We start from the raw sequence: 18,523 nt of genomic DNA, 5'->3' as shown, positions 1-18,523 counted from the left end.
TCTCTCTTTTTTGTTTTTGTAGCAAATTTTAAATCACATTAGCCTGATATTTGAAACCTGCTGGTTCAAAGTAGAGTGATCATATATCTTGGACTGCCCAAGACAGCACTAGCTTAGGCCTGTAGCAGTTATAATTATTAATGCTATGTTTTTTCATACCCAACATTATATGGACAACTCAAGTGTCTCTTTTGTCCCCACACCTCATTTTTCACTTATTCCTTCTTCTTCTTTTTTAAGTAGGCTCCACACTCAACGTGGGGCTCAAACTCACAACCCTGAGATCAAGAGTCGCTTGTTCTTCTGACTGAGCCACCCAGGCTTCCCTCACTTATTTTTTAATTTGTTTCTTTTTACAAAAGCTATCGTGGTGCATTTTAAATATATACAAAAACTAGACAAATATTATCATAAACCTCCATGTAGCCATCGTCCAGTTTCAGCACTTATCAACTAATGGCCACATGTTTCTTCCATACCCTCACCTGCTTCCTATTCCTGTATTATTTTGAAGAAAATTCCAGATTTCATATCATTTCATCCATAATTTCTTATGCCCTTTACGTCAGTGTTATTTAAGTACCAGTCTACCACTAAACATTTAGATTATAACCCATTTTGTTTTAAATTGTCCTTACTTTTTCCCAATACCTTGACTTCTTTGTAGCCTTTCTTTCTCCACTGTCCACCATGAGTCTGTCCTTTTGTCCCTGAGTACTAGTACTAAGATACTTCATTAGCATTTCTCAAAAACTTTTCAAGAGTCATTGAATATTTATTGCTGCTTAGAAGGATAGCCAATATTTATGTCTAAAATTAATTTATTCTTATATTTATTATTAAAAATAAAAGATAATTTTGAAACTTATTTTTTTCTAGTCCTTCAACCTCATCCATCTTTTCAAATGTTGACTTGCTCTGCCCTGAATGATTTTTGGTAAATTTATCTCATTGCCTTGTTACAAAGAAGATGCTTGCCAGATTCCAGTTCTATGAAGATCTCTGTTGTCTATTATAGACTAATCTTGGGGCCTAATTTCAAGATTTGTTTGACATTTTTGGTGGAAAATGTGTATTCTGGTAACTATGTCCTTTGAAAAATTTCATGAATTGCAAATAATAAGAGAGAGAGTAGGCATGATTGTTAAACTTTGACAACTTTATTAAAGACTCAAAATACTTTTATTATATTAGAATTTTTTTATAGTTTAAATATTTTGGATTAATACTTATGAATGCACCTTATATAATTCACATACATATAATTTGATAATATAAATAATTGATTCCTCGAACATGCTTGTTTTGTTAATTTGCATTTCATATTTGGAAACCTTGAATAAAAATGCATTACATTTTTACTCCTTTTTGCCTTCCTTCTGTGTTCTATCTATATTTTTCTTTTCTTTGTTTATTTATTTATTGTTATTATTTTTGGTTATCAAATGATCCTTTATTGAAATATTTTCCTTTGTGGGGTATCTGGGTGGCTGAGTTGGTTAAGCCTCCAACTCTTGATTTTGGCTCAGGTCATGATCTCAGGGTTGTAAGATCCAGTCCCTGTCGGGCTCCACACTCAGCGGGGAGTCTGCTACTCTCCCTCTCCTTCTGCCCTCCCTCCCTCTCATGCACACTCTCATAAATAAATAAATAAATAAATAAATAAATAAATAAATAGATCTTAAAAAATATATATTTTCCCTTGTAGTTCTTAACCAGCTGGGCATTCCACTGCACCACTATTGATGTCATCTATGATGTCATGAAGGTGTTGGCCATCAACACTGCAGCCCACAGACTGGGCAGTCCCCAGGATCTCTTTAATAGTTCCAGATAGTTCTTTGGCTAAAGATCGGTGCCCCATCTGTCCAGCAATGTTGGCAATCTTATCAAAACTGACATTTCTACTGTGCTTAATGTTTTCCTGCTTCTTTCTGTCTCTTGGCAATTCCTTGAGGGCTTTGATAATCAGGGCAGAGAGAGGAAGGTACCACTTCAATCTGGGCCTGTCTGTTCTGAATGGTCAGTTTCACTGCAATCCTCAGATCCTTCCAATCATCAGTTGCCTTGGCGATGTCATCACCAACCTTTTTCGGAGATAGACTCAGGGGACTGATCCTCAGGACTAAGGCAGACATGGCACCCACATCCCCACTGGTCACCTCAAGTATACGAATTTGGTCTTGTTGGGGTCCCACTTAAGTGGAATGGTGGAGGTGGCTGGTGTCAGATGAACCCGGATTCAGGATGACCGAAGACAGTTGTGCCTTCCTCTCCTCTGAGCCAAAAACCAAACCAAAAGCCTATGATTTTTTAAATAACATGCTAACATTTTCTCTTTGAGTTTTATATTTTTAAATTTTTTTGTATGTTGGTAATCCCAAGCTGCATTTTTTAAGGGGGGAGGGGCAGAAGGAGAGGAGGGAGAAACTCTTAAGCAGGCTCCACACCCAGCATAGAGCCCCATGAGGACTCCATCTCAGGACCCTGAGATCATGACCCTGAGCCGAAATCGAGAGTCAGAGGCTTAATGGACTGAGCTACCCAGGCATCCCCCATCTGCATTATTTTCCCATATTCAATCTTTATGTGTGGAGTACCAGTTGCTCTACATTCTCATATGGCACATAATTATTCTTATTTTCTTACTTAATATAATTTTTTAAATGCTTTGTTGTCTTCATAGTTAATCTTTATATTTTGAAGTATATATAATAAATATATATTTAATTGAAAAGATGTTAGAAGGTAAAGGAATTATTCTTTTTCTATTATTTATACAAGTATCTGTAGCCTTACTGTACATACAAATTTTCTGATTAGAACTGGGTGGGCCTGGGTTAAATTTAGAAACACGTAAAGATTTTGGGACGCCTGGGTGGCTCAGTCAGTTAAGCATCTGACTATTGATTTCGGCTTGGGTCATGATCTCAGGGTTGTGAGACTGAGCCTCATGTAGGGCTCTTCACTGGGCATGGAGCCTGCTTAAGATTCTCTATCCCTTTCCCTCCTCTCCCCCTCTCTAAAAAACAAAAAACAAGTAAAGATTTTGCTTTAAATCTCCTCTTTCCTTTTGAAGTCTATCTCTGCTTTCTGTGCCTTATCATTCCAAGATGGCCTGTCATTATAGAGGTCACACCTCTACCTTAGTTTCTCATCACGTTTTTTATACCTTAAACTTCTGATTTTTTTTTAAAAGATTTTATTTATTTATTTGACAGAGAAAGAGAGAGAGCACAAGTGGGGGGAGTGGCAGGTGGAGGGAGAGGGAGAAGCAGGCTCCCTGCAGAGCAGGGGGAGCCCGATGTGGGACTCAATTCCAGGACCCCACGATCATGATCTGAGCCAAAGGCAGTTGCTTAACCACCTGAGCCACCCAGGTGCCCCAAACTTCTGATTTTGTATTTAACGTGGTAATGCCTTCTGTGGTAGAGCTTGCCAGTCAAATATATAAATGCTTCTTAATCATGCCTTGTTTGAAGACTTATTCCTTCTACTGATAAGGTTAGCTCTGATAATATATTTTGTTGTTTCTAGGTTTTCTTTGACTTTTGCAGATATCTAATTTCCATCCTGCAAAGAGTACATGAGAGGGCAAAGCATGGTGTGTGTTTATACGTGTGTATATGAATGTGTGTACCAACATGTGTTTTATTGCCCTGAAAGAACAGGTATCTCACTCCAATAGCTTCACAGTATTATGGAATAGGATGAGTTGGGGAGGAGTTTCCAACTTTTCCAACTAAGTTCTATAGTCCTTGTAAATCCCCTTCTTTGCCTGGCTGGGTAGACAAAGTGTAAGCCTGAAGTGCTTCACTGCCCGAGTGACCTTTCATTCTCCCAGGTGGCTGGGATTAGATACTGCAGTCCTCAAACACTCAATCACAGTTCTTAGTCACAGACTAGGTCACAGCCAAGCAGTCAGCCTCAGGGGATGGTCATGTTCAAGTTCAGCTCATTAGTATCGACTCAGGCCATGTCTTTTGTTTCTGTTCTCACGATTATGTCAGGAACATGCAGAATTTAGGCTGCTTTAAAAAATTTAATCACCCCTCCTCAAGTTTTTGACTGTGAAGCAGCTACAGAGGAATGGGCTTTGCAGTAAAACAGACCCATCTGTGTGCAGGTATTTCCTTCCTTTTTTCTCTTTTTTTCATTTGTTTAATTTATCACTGGAAAGGATATAAAAGAGCATGATAAAATTTCAAAAAATTTAAGAGTATGCAATGGAAAGTAAGTAGTCCCTTTCATGTCTCTAAACTCCTTTCCCAAAGACAGCCATAGCTAGCATTTTATGTATCCCTTCATAAATTTTCTATTAATAATCAAACATGTATTTATACCCCTTAATTTAAACTCTTCTAAAGAGCTCAGGTGTTTCTGGCATATTTTCACTTAAAATGTGCCTTGAATGTTGTTCCTGAACAGCACATAGAGATCTACTTAATCTTTTTAAAAGACTATATTTAGTTACATAGTGTTCTATTGTATGCCTGTAAATACTATATTGAACTCATCCTCTATGGAGGGACCTTAAGTTATTTCCAGTTAAAAATATTTAAAAAAAAATTAAAGATGGTACTACAGTGAACATTCAAAGAGATATATGAGGGTAATTATTGGAGACATCCTTAAAGTGGATTACTGTGTCTAAGCATTTAAATTTTGATAGTTGTTGTCAAGTAGTCCTTCAGTGAAGGTGTATCAACTTACTTTCCCACTAACATTTGAAAGTGCCTGCTTTCAGACTATATACTGTTAAACTTTTTGATCTTTGCCTACAAATTCAATTTTCTTCAATAAATAGGAAGCAAATAATCTCTCTTCTTTTCTCCATTTCTCTGCCATCTTTAATTTTCTTGTTTTTATCACAAAATTGGATATTTAAGGTTATAACTTATTAGGGTTAATCATAAATTTCAAATATTAACTATGTAATCACTCCTTATAAGGGAGAAAGAGGTGTTTCTCTGGGCCTACATTCAATTTCCATGCTTCAGTCCCTCTTTGCTTTAACTCTGCCCACATGCTGATATGTGGCAGTGTTAATGGGACATTCTGCTTTTTTGGATCTCATGTAGAATGTACATCCAACTCATTTACCACAAAATTAAAAAAAATGAAGAGAGTGAATACAGCCATTAGAGTTGTGAATAATTTGAGTTAAATGTAAATGCAGAAAGAAAATAAGAAAACTACTATTAAGTACACCTTGCCCTCCTCAATGGAATACAATACAGATTTACAATGTTAATTATTTCCACCACCTATCTATTTAAAAGCTGTAAGATTGAAATATGAATATGTCGGGTATTTAAATACTTATTAAAAACCTGTACTTTATTAAAATATCATTATGCATATTTTAAAGTTAAAACTCTGCACTCTGTAGATGTAGAGGTAAAATTCCCATTTATTGTCCGCTGAATGTGAGGGAAATTGGATTTGTCAGGAAGCTGATTGATATCTCGAAGTGTTTTGTTTTCAGTGACTGGCACTGCCTAGTTACAACCATCTATCATCTAACAGGTAATTAGTCAGATTTCTCATCATGAGCCTTCAATCCTGCTGTTTTATTATTGAAATACCACAAACCAGTAGGCAATTTGAATGCAGATAAAATTCTCTGTCATGGTCTTAAGGACAAAGACAACATTTTGCAATTCAGCAGTAGTGATTTTGAATAAAAGTCCCCGAAATGTAAGTTTGGGTCTTATAAGAAAATAAATATAAAAAATTTAATTTGATACCACATTTGTCCTTTACAGTAACAACTGAGACATTTGTTGTTTACAAAGCAATCCAGTGTTCTAATATGAACTTACTTTATTATAATAATTTATAAGTAGAAAGTTAAGTGAAAGAACGTTGATAGCATGAAAAATAAAGTTAGACAAAATAAATGAACTAAGTCTTGAATAGCTTTCATTCATTTTTCAAACTATTTTAAGATGGTGGATAAAAGTAGTCTGTAATTAGTAGTAGCTAATAATATGAGAAGTTTACTCCTTTCAATTATTTTTCATAAGAAAGTTTAGAAATTAAAATAATTAGAAATTTTAAAGATGAATTATTTGATCACTCTTACACATGCTTTGTAGTAAACAAACTTGCTTCTGAAGTTGATGCTAAGATACTTTGGGGGCCTTCTATGATTTATAGATTTCAGGCAACTGATTTTACATTACTGGTATTCCAACAAGATTGATTATTTCATACCATTTAATATTATTTTCTTGACTTAATTAAAAATCATTTGGGGGCAGAAGGAGCTGCACTGGGTCATGAGGAGTGGCCCATTATATACTTTCAAGTTGGGAGGGGGTTAGGGATAGTGTAAATCCCTAAGGAATTTTGGAAGCAAGGTTTCCAGGACCTTGAGGGGGCTAGCTATTGTTAGGGAAAGGTCATTTATTAGTGTCTAATAAAACCTTAGTCATGAGACCCTTCAGATGTCTATTGGTGGGTCATATGCTTGGGGGATGATTGCCAACATGTATCTTGGGGGGTAGAGATAAAGGAAGTTTCCAAAGGAATTTTTATATGTTAAAAGACTCACAGGATCCTGGGGGTCAGGCTAAGATTGCCTTTTACCCTGAGCAAGATATTAACATAGAGGCAGCTGAGTTCCTAGAGGAGTATCATTCTGCCTCTTTCAAGAACTTGTCAATGGGCTGTAAGTAGTAAGGAAGTTTAATTTTTCTTTTGCCTTTGTTTCCCACATCATCTCCCCCCCAACTTTTTGTGTGGGACTAAATGTCTACATGCTTTCTCAAACCTTAGTTAAATAATAATTTTCTTTGCTCCACAAAGTATTGTATATATTGCACATGTACATTAAAATTATCCAGATCAAGGGAGCCTGGGTGGCTCAGTCGGTTAAACATCCGACTCTTGATTTCGGCTCAGGTCATAATCTCAGGGTTGTAAGATCAAAACCTGTGTAGGCCTCTGTGCTCAGCGTGGTGTCTGCTGGAGATTCTCTCTCTCCCTCTCCCTCTGCCCCTTCCCCCTGCATGCTCTCTCTCTCTCTCTCTCTCTCTCAATCTCTCAAATAAATAAATAAATCTTTAAAAAAAATTAACCAGATCAAACAATGTTTTAATTCAGTTATATAGTCACGTCTTCTGGTGTGTAATAGATTTTACCAGAAAGACAATTTTTACATAATTAATTTTGATTTTAAAATATAAACTAAACCTTAGTTTTGTGTGAGGATTGAACACATACTTTAGAAACATAATCCATAATATGGGCATTCAACAATTCCTATGTAATAGGTAGAAAATAATATCAAATATTATAAAATTGCTTATACTTGTTTAAAATATGGCATTGTAAATTTTTCTTGTAGTATCTTTATTAAAAATAGGTCAATGTACACACTTATCTTTTTGTTTCTTTAAACAGCATAAGCTTTGGTTCTACCATGAACATTTCATAAGATCTTTTCATATGAAAACAAATACCAATTCATAAGCCATGATTGCTTACATTATCTTTTTAAGATATTTTTTAATTTTTAATTTTTTAAAATAATCTCTACACCCAATGTGGGCCTTGAATTCACAACCCTGAGATCAAGAGTCGCGAGCTCCACCGATTGAGCCAGCCAGGCACCCTGCTTACACTATCTTAATGCACTAATATAAAAAATACTCTTACAGGTATTACACATGGAGAATAAAAAGTTAAGAGAATAATTAAAGTATTAAATAAGTGATCTGGTTAAGCAGACAAATAGAATATTACATACACTGCTGCTCAAAGTAGATAAAACATGTGATAAGGTTTCCAGACCTGGATAAGAAGATCACAATCTCTATTATCACATAAAATCCAAAGCTGCTAGTTCCCTGAGAATTTTATTTAGATAATATTTATGCAACACTGAATAAACACAAATTGAAACCTTAAGTTAAACTTCTAGGCTCTTATAGGCATCAAGATAGAGCACACACACCCTGCTGACTTGGCTCTTGGCACCTAAGCATATTGGATTTTATTTCTATTTGTGAGTGAATGGAAATTTTAGGTGCTTCTATTGACTACTTGACTACACTGTGGTATAATAAAAATAGGTAATAACAAGGGAGATTTGTTGCAAGGCAGGTTCACTTTTTCATTTAATCCTCCCATGAGAAAGGTCCTGCCATCATCCCCATTTGGTGGATGGGATACTGAGGCTGAGAGAGATTAAATGCTTTGTCAGATTTCATATAGCTAGTAGAGTGGTGGAGTGGTGGGGATGGAATTTGGACCTAGGTACTTCAATATGGATCTTAGGCCCTTTGTCTCTGTTTGCTAGTACCAAAGCAGAATATGGCTCACATTCTAAGCACTGCCCTGTTCACTCATTCTAGAGAGACCTTGTCCATAATAGTCTTCATCTGGGGGCGCTGTAGAGTGACATATGGAGTCACCATCTTTGGTATCTCCTGACAGCTACCATGTACTGGTCTTACTCCTATAGATTTTCTTTGGTCGGCACAATTTTTTTTCCATCCATTACCTTCATCTGAAGCTGAAGTCCAAAGAGATGAAAGGACCAGTAGAAGATTATACAACTGTTAAATGGTAGTGTTAGGTAATTCATCGCAAGAAACACAAATCATTTTTTTTTACACACTCAAGTATATTTTATTTGCAGCATATGGGAGAAATATAGTATAATGGAAAAAAGCATCAATTTTGGAATCAGAAAGACCTGGGTTAAAAATCTAAATTCTACCAGTTACTAGGAGGTGTGTACGTGAGTGAATTACTCAACCACTCTAAACCTGTTTTCATATCTATAAAGTGGGGACTGATAAGAATATCTGTTCTAGTTATTCTGTGTGTCTGGTGTGTGCAGGTGTCGGACAACACCCTCTCCTCTCATATGCTCCTGTTTCCTCCCATTTGAAAGCTACATGAACTCTTCTGGCTCATATTTCACTAAGTTGAAACATAGCACTAAAACAATAAGAAGTTTTATTTTGAGTTCTTTGATTTAGTTTAACTAGGGTGAATGGTAGCCAGTAAAGTCTTTATTCTCATGTACAGTTCACTGAATCAATTGACTATTATTCATGAGCTTTTGGGAAGATATCAGTTGGCTGATATTCATGAGCTTTGGGGAAGATACGTAATAATACCAAGACTTTAAACAACAAAATAGGGCTGGAGGAAACATCTGGAGGTGATGGATATGTTTATGGCATTGAAAATGGTGATGATTTCATGGGTGTATACTTTTCTCCAAACTCACCAAATTGTATACATTAGATATGTATAGCTTTTTATATATCAATCATACCCCAATAAAGTGGGTAAAAAATGATTTTTTAACCATACACCTGTAAGAATGATGGGTAGTACATCAGGATATAATTCTATAATGCTTGATCCTACTATACTTTTCTTAGTATTTCTTAATAACTATATTCCTTAAGGTATGCTTGGTGGATGGATTAAATTAGAATCACTGGAGGTGCTGAATAAATATTCAGATTCCTGGACCCTCCTTTGGAACTATTGAATCAGAATCTCTGAAGGAGAGGACCAAGAATCCACAATATTCCAGGAAGTATATTATTGTATTGATTGACTGACTTATCTCTGTCTACATCCCACCAGCATCTAGGAATAGACTAATATTCTAGGTTCTGAGAGCACATTGTATAGTGCAAATGCCAGATACACAAACAAATTACAAAACAACATGATAAAGGTTAAAGCAGAGGTATATAAAAGTACGCTATAAAAGCACACTTAATAATGGCTAATTAAGCCAGCCAGGTAAATCAGAGGAGATTGCTTATGTCTCCACCATGGCAGTTGAGTTGGGTTTTGAAGGATGGGTAGAATTTCACCAGGGAGAGAATGGGATTTGAAGACAAAGAGGATATTATAAGCAAAAGGAACAATAGATTAAAAGACACAAATATTTGAGGTGAATTTTAAAGGAGTACTTTTACATATTATTCTTAGAAATATAAGTTATTTCATATTTTTTTTGGAGGGCAGGTGGGCAGTAAATTTTAAGATGATTTTGTTCGACCCGGCATTTCCACTGCTTAATATCTACTCTAGGAAGACATGCACAGATGTTCACATTACAGAAGACAATTTAAATGTCACTCATCAAGAAATGGGCAAATAAATCATAGGGCCTTGATTTATTTATTTACCAAATATTTACTGATACTTATTATTGATATTTATGAGTAGTTATGTGCCAGGCACTATCTAGGTACTAGAGATAAAGCATTGAACAAACAGACAAAAATATATACCTTCATGGGGCTTATAGTAGGGAGAAATAGGCAAGAAACACAAATTTAAAAACTAAAGTATTGGGAAAGATTGCTATAAGTGTCATGGAGAAAAAGCAGGGAATGAGATAGGAAGCTCAGGGTGAGAGTTGGGACATGGGAAGGATGGTTTGTAATTTTATTTTATTTTATTATTTTTATTTTTATTTTTTTTTAAAGATTTTATTTATTTCTTTGACAGAGCGAGAGACAGCGAGAGAGGGAACACAAGCAGGGGGAGTGGGAGAGGGAGAAGCAGGCTTCCCGCTGAGCAGGGAGCCCGATGCGGGGTTTGATCCCAGGACCCTGGGACCATGACCTGAGCCGAAGGCAGACGCTTAACAACTGAGCCACCTAGGTGCCCCTAATTTTATTATTTTTAAAAAATATTTTATTTATTTTAATCCCAGGACCCTGAGATCATGACCTGGGTGGAAGGCAAACAAACGCTTAACCAGCTGAGCCACCCAGGTGCCCGGTTTGTAATTTTAAATAGTGTGATCAGAGGGTTCTACTAAGTGTAAAAACCCTGCAGTGAGAGCATGCCTGACAGTTCATGGAATAGCAAGGAGGCCATGTAACTCTCATGGAAGAGAGTACTTGAGGAAAGACTAGTAGGAAGTGAGGTCAGAAGTGGGGGTGCTTTTGTAGGTACGGCCTGTAGCTATTGTAAGGACTCTCTGTCTTTGACTCTGAATGATGGGGAGCCATGGCAGGGTTTTAAGTAGAATAGTGAGATGGTCTGCTGTATTTTTTTTTTTTAAGACTTTATTTATTTATTTGAGGGAAAGAGAGAGAGAGCAGGGGGAGGGGCCGAGGGGGTGGGAGAGAGAGAATCTTTTTTTTTTTTTTTTAAGATTTTATTTATTTATTTGACAGAGAGAGACACAGCGAGAGAGGGAACACAAGCAGGGGGAGTGGGAGAGGGAGAAGCAGGCTCCCCGCAGAGCAGGGAGCCTGATGCGGGACTCGATCCCAGGACCCTGGGATCATGACCTGAGCTGAAGGCAGTCGCTTAACCAACTGAGCCACCCAGGCACCCGAGAGAGAGAATCTTAAACAGGCTCCATACCTAGTGTGAAGCAGATGCAGGGCTCAATCTCATGACCCTGAGATCATGACCTGAGCTAGAACCAAGAGTCAGACACTTAACCGACCCAGCCAGCCAGGCACCCCAGGTCTGTTGTATGTTTTAATAGAATCTTGTTAATGCTGTATGGAGAACAGACTAAAGGAGGCAAGGGTGGAAGCAGGGAAATCAGTTTGGAGGCTATTATAATCATCTAAGTGAGAATGATTGTAGCTGTGACCAGAGTTGGGGTTGTTGATGTAGTGAGAAGAGTTTGGATATGTGTGTGTAGGGAAGATAGGGCCACTAGAATTTCCTGATAGACAGGGTATGGGGTGAGAGACACAGGAATGAGTCTGGGAGAATTCCAAGGGCTTTAGCCTGGTCAGCTAGAAGGAGAGTAGGAGGACTGGCTGGGCTGGAGGAAGGTCAGCAGTACAGGTTTTGACACGCTAGCTTTGAGATGTCTGTTAGACATCCTGTTAGGGATGGGGAGCGGGCAGTTCTATATGTGAGTTGCAATTTAGTGGTGAGGTACAGCTCAGAGACCTACATCTGAGAGCTACGTATGAATGGTATTTAAAGTCATGAGATGGAGGAGATCCCCAGAGATTCCAGAATTTGGGATAATATTCAGAAATTAAGAAAAATAAGGAAAACAATAGCATCTGATAATAGTAAGCCAACACACATAGAGTTTATGCCATGTATCAAGAACTGTTCTAAAGGATTTGCATTTTAAACCTCACAAAACCTTACAAGGGAGGTAGTATTATTATTTCAATCTGCCAGATGGGAAAATTGAGGCAGAGAGGAGGTTAAGTAACTTGTCTGAGGTCACTGATAAAGGGGCAGAGTTGGGATTTGACTCTATGCTTTTCTTAACCACAAAAAGGATTAAGTAAAAAATACATTGCAGAATTATGTTATCATCGTGATATAAATATGAAAGCCTCAAATACCATCATTTATTTCTCCATATGAATGTCTATGAAAATAATTGCTGAGGAAAGATCTGGATGTATGCACTTCAACCAGGAATTAAAGATTTGGGCAGCCAAGGAGATACCAAATTCATAAGCAGTGTAATAGTTATATATTTGGGGAAATAAAGAACCAGTTGGATATGCCCCAGCTTTCTGATATTTAAATAGCATTTATTCCTACCTTGTTTATCGTTCTTGAACCTAAGTAGATTCTTACTTCAATAGGCTTTTTGGACATAATTTAGAAAAATAATGCTGAAGGATATTGATTTAGATCAGAAACTGTTAGACCAATAAGTCTCATATTTCTTATATAATTTTACTACAGGAAAATTCCATAACAGCAAGATTTGTCATGGCTTTAGCCTGTATAAGTTAGGGTATCATCACTTGCTACCTACCCACTAATTTGGATTGGTAATACCTGCGTAAGTTATAAAGAATTTTCACAAATGGATTTTTGGATTTCACTCCAATAGGCTCTATTATGCTAATATTTAAAATGTCTTTTGAAGGGAAATACTAATTCAATCAAAGGATACTCTACTGCTTAAAAAACTTGCCCATGCAAATATCCTTGATTATTAATTCATTGAATCATAAATAAAATATAAGTTAAATTAATTTTGACTTTGCATTCAGTTTCATCTTAAGGCCACATTCTGCCCTTTTGCATACCAGCTGATGTCCCTGGGAAAGGTTTGCAGCTGTTTCCATAACCAGTGCTATAATGACTCACCTGCCAGACCTGCACGGCACTCCTTGTGAGAGCCCGATGGCAGGATATTGATTTCTTTAAAGGCTATTAACATTCTCAATGATGAGGGTGTGAAGGATAAAGCAAAGGGAGATGGGAAGAAAAACCTTAGAAACATTCAGATAAGTCTTCAAAATGGAAGTGCAGAGAGAATTTAATCGGCTAGTTATCTGACCTCTACACCTTTGCAGAATACAAGCCTATCTGAAAATTCACTTCGTAATAAAGTTTCCATGATATTTGGCACCTTCTGCTTCAGGCTAGAAATGCTGGGTACAGTTTTTCACTACCATTTTCTTTCTAGTAAGAGTTTTGTCATAAAATTCTTCATGAATATCCTTATATTTGGAAGGAAAGATGATTAAAGCTTGTTTCAGCACATGGACATGACACTGTTTGGTTATCATCCAGCCATTTCTAAATTGATGAATAAGGCAAACATTTATTTAACATGGATGCTAAGCACTCGGCTAGATGCTCATAGGCAAAAGGGAGTTCTCAGAGGGGAGAAACAGGACATGCGTGGCTATACACTATAAATGGGATAAGTATTGCTCTAGCATGAACTATCATGGAAAACGGTCGTGATAACTAACTCTCCTTTGTGCAGGGAGCACAGTTAGAAAATGGAGCTGACATTTGAGCTGAGCTTTGAGCCCATAGAGGTTTTAAGTCTGAGTATGATCAGAGCTGTGTAGGATAGCTACGGATGTAGCCCTCTGTGTGGGCAAGATGGCTGTCATTGGTGTGTTGAGGAGGAATGGAGTGGTTGAGAGATTGAAGCATGTGACTATTGTAATGCTGTAGTTAAGAGGTGCTATGGGGCTGGATTTGGGTCATGTAGGGGAAGGAAGGCATGAATAGCAAAAGATTTTGGAGATGCATCTCACGGGACATGGTAAACAGTTGAGAGTGGTGGTTGAGGGAGGAAAGAAAGCAGAGAAGGAAGAACCAAGATTTACTCTCGAGTACCTAGTGTAGACCACCAGAAAGTTTTTTGCAGGGGGTAATTGAAGGGAGTGATTATAGGTTCAGTGTTATGCATATAGAGTTTGGGTTTTCAACAGATTATTCAAATGGAAATGTCGTGTAGGGGGTTCAAAGGGTATGTCTGGAGCTCAGGTGGGAAGAGACAGTTCTGGAATTATTTATATTAGGAGTCAAAAATATACAGGGGATGGCTGAGGTTCTCCAGAGAGCAGCTCTCTTTGATGACCTCTGTGAGCCTCATTTTCCGAGTAATAGTAACTACACTATGAGTTTTAGTGAGAAAACTGATAGGAGAGAGCACACAAAGTCTTGTGCCTGGAACCTAGTAAGCACTCAGTCTATATTAGTTATTACTGTGGTTGTTTTTATTTGCTAAAGAGCAGAGACAGTAGAAGTCTGGGAATGGTGAGTACAAACCACTCCTACAAGAATATAGGGATGACAGGGCTGAGAGAGCTGGGAAGACACTTAAAACGAAGGTTTTTTTGTTTTTGTTTTTTTTTTAATTGATGGAGAAATGGGTATATTTATAAGGGGGAGAGCGATTGAAGATAAAGAGAGAGATGGACAAAATCTTGGAGTTAGGGCCAGGAGACTTAGTGGACATGTTCCTAGATTATCACTTGGGGTCTGGCACACATGGTTGGAGGCTTGAAGGACATGATAAAGGTTTACAGACAGCTTCAGTGGGGATTGAGAAAAAAGGCTGTCCTTGTGTCTTCTTTTGTTGATCAGTCTTTAAGGTCCTATTGATTTTACCAGGACCTGGATTTTCTTCTTCAATACCTTAGTTCAGTCCTGTAATATCAGACACTATTCATGCCTTACAACCCAGTCCAGCCTCTAAAAAGCCAACTACTGTTGCCTTTATTTTTTTTTTATTTTTTTATTTTTCTACTGTTGCCTTTAAAAGGTACCTATTCTGATATATCCCCAGTTAAACATTTCTGATGTCTCCTTATTGCCTACAAGATGAAAAAAATCTTGATTCCTTAATATCCTCCTTTATTCTTATCCATCTTCCCTAATACACCTAAGGTTGCAGTAGTGCTGAACTGAGATATGCTCTTCCATTAGTTTGACCATGTACTGTAACGTGCGAAAGGTAGTGCTTTTGAGTGTAAGGGGGTGCTACTAAATAATGTCAGGACAGTAGATAAAAACTGGATCCTAGTGTCTATCATCCCCCTGATTTCTCACATTTATGCTTTATTTGTGTCTTCTGTTCATTTTGCTTGGAATATGCTCTCTGTCATCAATTTCATTCTCCCCCTGGTGAAATCCTACCCATCCCGCAAAACCCAATATAACTGCTAGGTGCCAGAAATAATCAATCCCCTTTGATTTCCCTGGCTGGCTCAATTAGCCATTTTCTCCTCTATGCTTTTAGAGCATAGAGCATTTTATGTACCCCTGCCTTTATCATGTTGTTTTGTAACTTGTTTACTTGTATAACTGCCCTGTCCAATATACTGTGAGCTCCCAGAATCCAGAATATTGGTGTATACTTGGCATTTGGTACAGTGGGTCAGACCCACAGAAGTTGTCCAATAATAAAATCATGTATTCCCTTGAATTGTCATTATCATATGTGCCAACTTCCCTATTATATTATAAAGTCATGGAGACTTTGGGGCACCTGGGTGGCTCAGTCGGTTAAGCATCTGACTCTTGATTTCAGCTCAGGTCATGATCTCAGGGTCCTGGGATTGAACCCTGCATTGGGCTCCACGCTGTTAGGTTCCACACTCAGCAGAGGTCTGATCAAGGATTCTCTCTCTTTCTCTCTCTCTCTCTCCCTCTGCTCCCCCCAAAATAAATAAATAAATCTTGAAAAGAAAAGTCATGGAGACTTTGCTTTCAGTTGATCTTTTTATCCTCTTTAGGGCTAGCACATTTTCTTGTAAGGAGTAGGTCCTGAGCTGTATTTGTTGAATGAAAGAATAAAAACACACTGAAAAATACACTTAAGTTTCAGGCTATTAGTATATAATTCTGAAAACCTGTCCTTGAAACAATATAGTATTTTATAGAATTCTCTCTTGTTAAATAATTTCAACCTAAATTTGCAGCCTTGGGTTAATTTCCAAAGAGATTATTTTGTGGATAATGGTAATTTAAATCTCATAATATGTTTAATGCTCGGACAAGCAAATCCTTTTAACATCAGTTGAATTTAAATACGCAATTTCTTCTTTCACTCCCTGAATATGAAGTACAGCAACCTTTATCCTAGGACTGATCCTAGGATCAGGTTCCTAAGCTGAGCTTTATTGTTTGTGTATTGAGAGGTCACGGAGAGCTTTCTGTGGAAAAAAAATAGAATAATTATGATATTCCTAAAGGAGGAACAGATGATGTTTTGTAAACAACAACCATATTCTTTGCTTTCCGCCAATTGTCTTCCAGAAAGAAGCCTCTACCTTTTGATGGGAGAGAGAAACTGCTTGGGTATCTGCTGGAACATTTTCTGATGGTGTTTCTGATGCCTTTTAGCTAGTCTGCTCTTTTACCAGTTGTGGTATTGAGATAACATTAAACACACACACACACAAGGCAGGGTTTTTATTTTGAAGTAGTTACTGCCGGAATCTTCAAACTATTTAAACCAGTTGTTAAGTGACACTTTATTATTTGAAGTAATTGAGGCTGGCGAAGGCTGTAGCTGTCCCATCCATAAGCAGTTACCGCTCTGAGGTGTCAGAGACCCAGGGAATCGGGATTCTTATTATTGGTTTTATTTTTAGCTGAATCAGTCATGCCGACTGAGGGCTGACACGAGAGCCAGCCTATAATGAGATGTCATGATTTGTTGCTTTTATGCATTCACCTTGGGGCAGTCATTATACCAAGTGAACAGCTCATGGCATCTCTTCCTGTGGCTCCTACTGCCATCTCCGGCTCCTGCTGTTCCTGTGGTCATCCTTCTCCGTCTCCTGCCTGTGCTGTCTCTGGCCAGGGCTTTCCCCCTCACTTTCCCCTGCTATTGCTGATAGCTCTTGGCTCCTGGTGGCTCAACTAATGTCTGAAGCTAAAGGCTGCCATCTCAGTGAAGTGTTGTTTCCCAGAGTGTAGCAGGGAGCTGTGCATGAAATACTGGGAAAAGCCTTGTGTGCTGGCATGCGTCCGCCTCCACTTGCGGACAACAGAGAGGCAGCCCATCACAGCTGGTCAGGCGTGCGGTCCGTGAACTGCAGGGTCCAGCCGTATGTCAGTCTTCTACGTATCATGATACTTTGAAGACTTCTAAAACAGATATCTATCTTTATTCTATGCGAGTCCCAGCCAAAATGATTTCTAATTCCGTATTCTGTGCTTTGAAGGTTGGCAATCAAATATTTCCTATGAAAATAACCCAAATAAGAAAATAAATGTGATGGGGCCGAAGGATGTTGCTTTTGTCCATCCATCGTAGAGTGAATAAATAAATAGTTTTTGGTGATTACAGATAGTATTGTTATGAAAATTCTTGTCCTTGTCTTTTAGTAAATAATATATGTACACATTTTTTGTTGGCTATATACCTTGGAGTGAAATTGTTGGATCTAGGGAATGCATATGTTCCATTTTAGTGGATACTTCGTTTTTTTATTTAACTTTCTCTTTTTTTTTAAGATTTTATTTATTTATTTGACAGAGAGAGACATAGCGAGAGAGGGAACACAAGCAGGGGGAGTGGGAGAGGGAGAAGCAGGCCTCCTGCCGAGCAGGGAGCCCGATGTGGGGCTTGATCCCAGGACCCTGGGATCATGACCTGAGCCAAAGGCAGACACTTAATGACTGAGCCACCCAGGAGCCCCTAATTTTCTTTCTTTTTTTAAAGATTTTATTTATTTATCTGAGAGAGAGAGCGTACAGATGTGGGGAGGGGCAAAGGGAGAGGAAGAGACAGAAGCTGACTTCGCACTAAGCATGGAGCCCAACAAGGGCTTCGATCCCAGGACCGAGACCTGAGCCAAAGTCAGACACTTAACTGACTGAGACACCCAGGCGCCCCTTCATTTAACTTTCTACTGTTAAATATTTTTATTTATTACTGAATAGCTTTTAAAACTAATTTTTATTAGTTACACAGTATTTCAGCAAAGTCGTCATAATGCAGTTTACTTAATCCTTTCCTTACTGGTTCAGTGTTTTGCTGGCTTACAATTTCAGAACTCCTTAAAAAAAAGTTTATAAAATCTTTATTGGGGTGCCTGGGTGGCTCAGTAGTTAAGGGTCTGCCTTTGGCTCAGGTCGTGATCCCAGGGTCTTGGGATCGAGCCCCACATTGGGCTCCCTGCTCAGCAGGAAGCCTGCTTCTCCCTCTCCCACTCCCCCTGCTTGAGTTCCCTCTCTCGCTGTGTCTCTCTCTGTCAAATAAATAAATAAAATCTGAAAAATAAATAATACAAAATCTTTATTAATTTTGGGTATAACTCTTTTT

The 18,523-nt window shown here is 38.0% G+C and overlaps 1 pseudogene; it reads right to left on the bottom strand.

Moving 5' to 3' along the window:
* Nucleotides 1–1,711: 1,711 nt before the first annotated feature.
* Nucleotides 1,712–18,523, bottom strand: part of LOC116635220 — a 70,418-nt pseudogene continuing 53,606 nt past the window's right edge.

The sequence above is a fragment of the Phoca vitulina genome, unplaced genomic scaffold (genome assembly GCF_004348235.1).
Source record: "Phoca vitulina isolate PV1807 unplaced genomic scaffold, GSC_HSeal_1.0 scaffold10, whole genome shotgun sequence".
Taxonomy (NCBI): Eukaryota; Metazoa; Chordata; class Mammalia; order Carnivora; family Phocidae; genus Phoca; species Phoca vitulina.
This window is presented reverse-complemented; position numbering and strand designations above follow the sequence as displayed.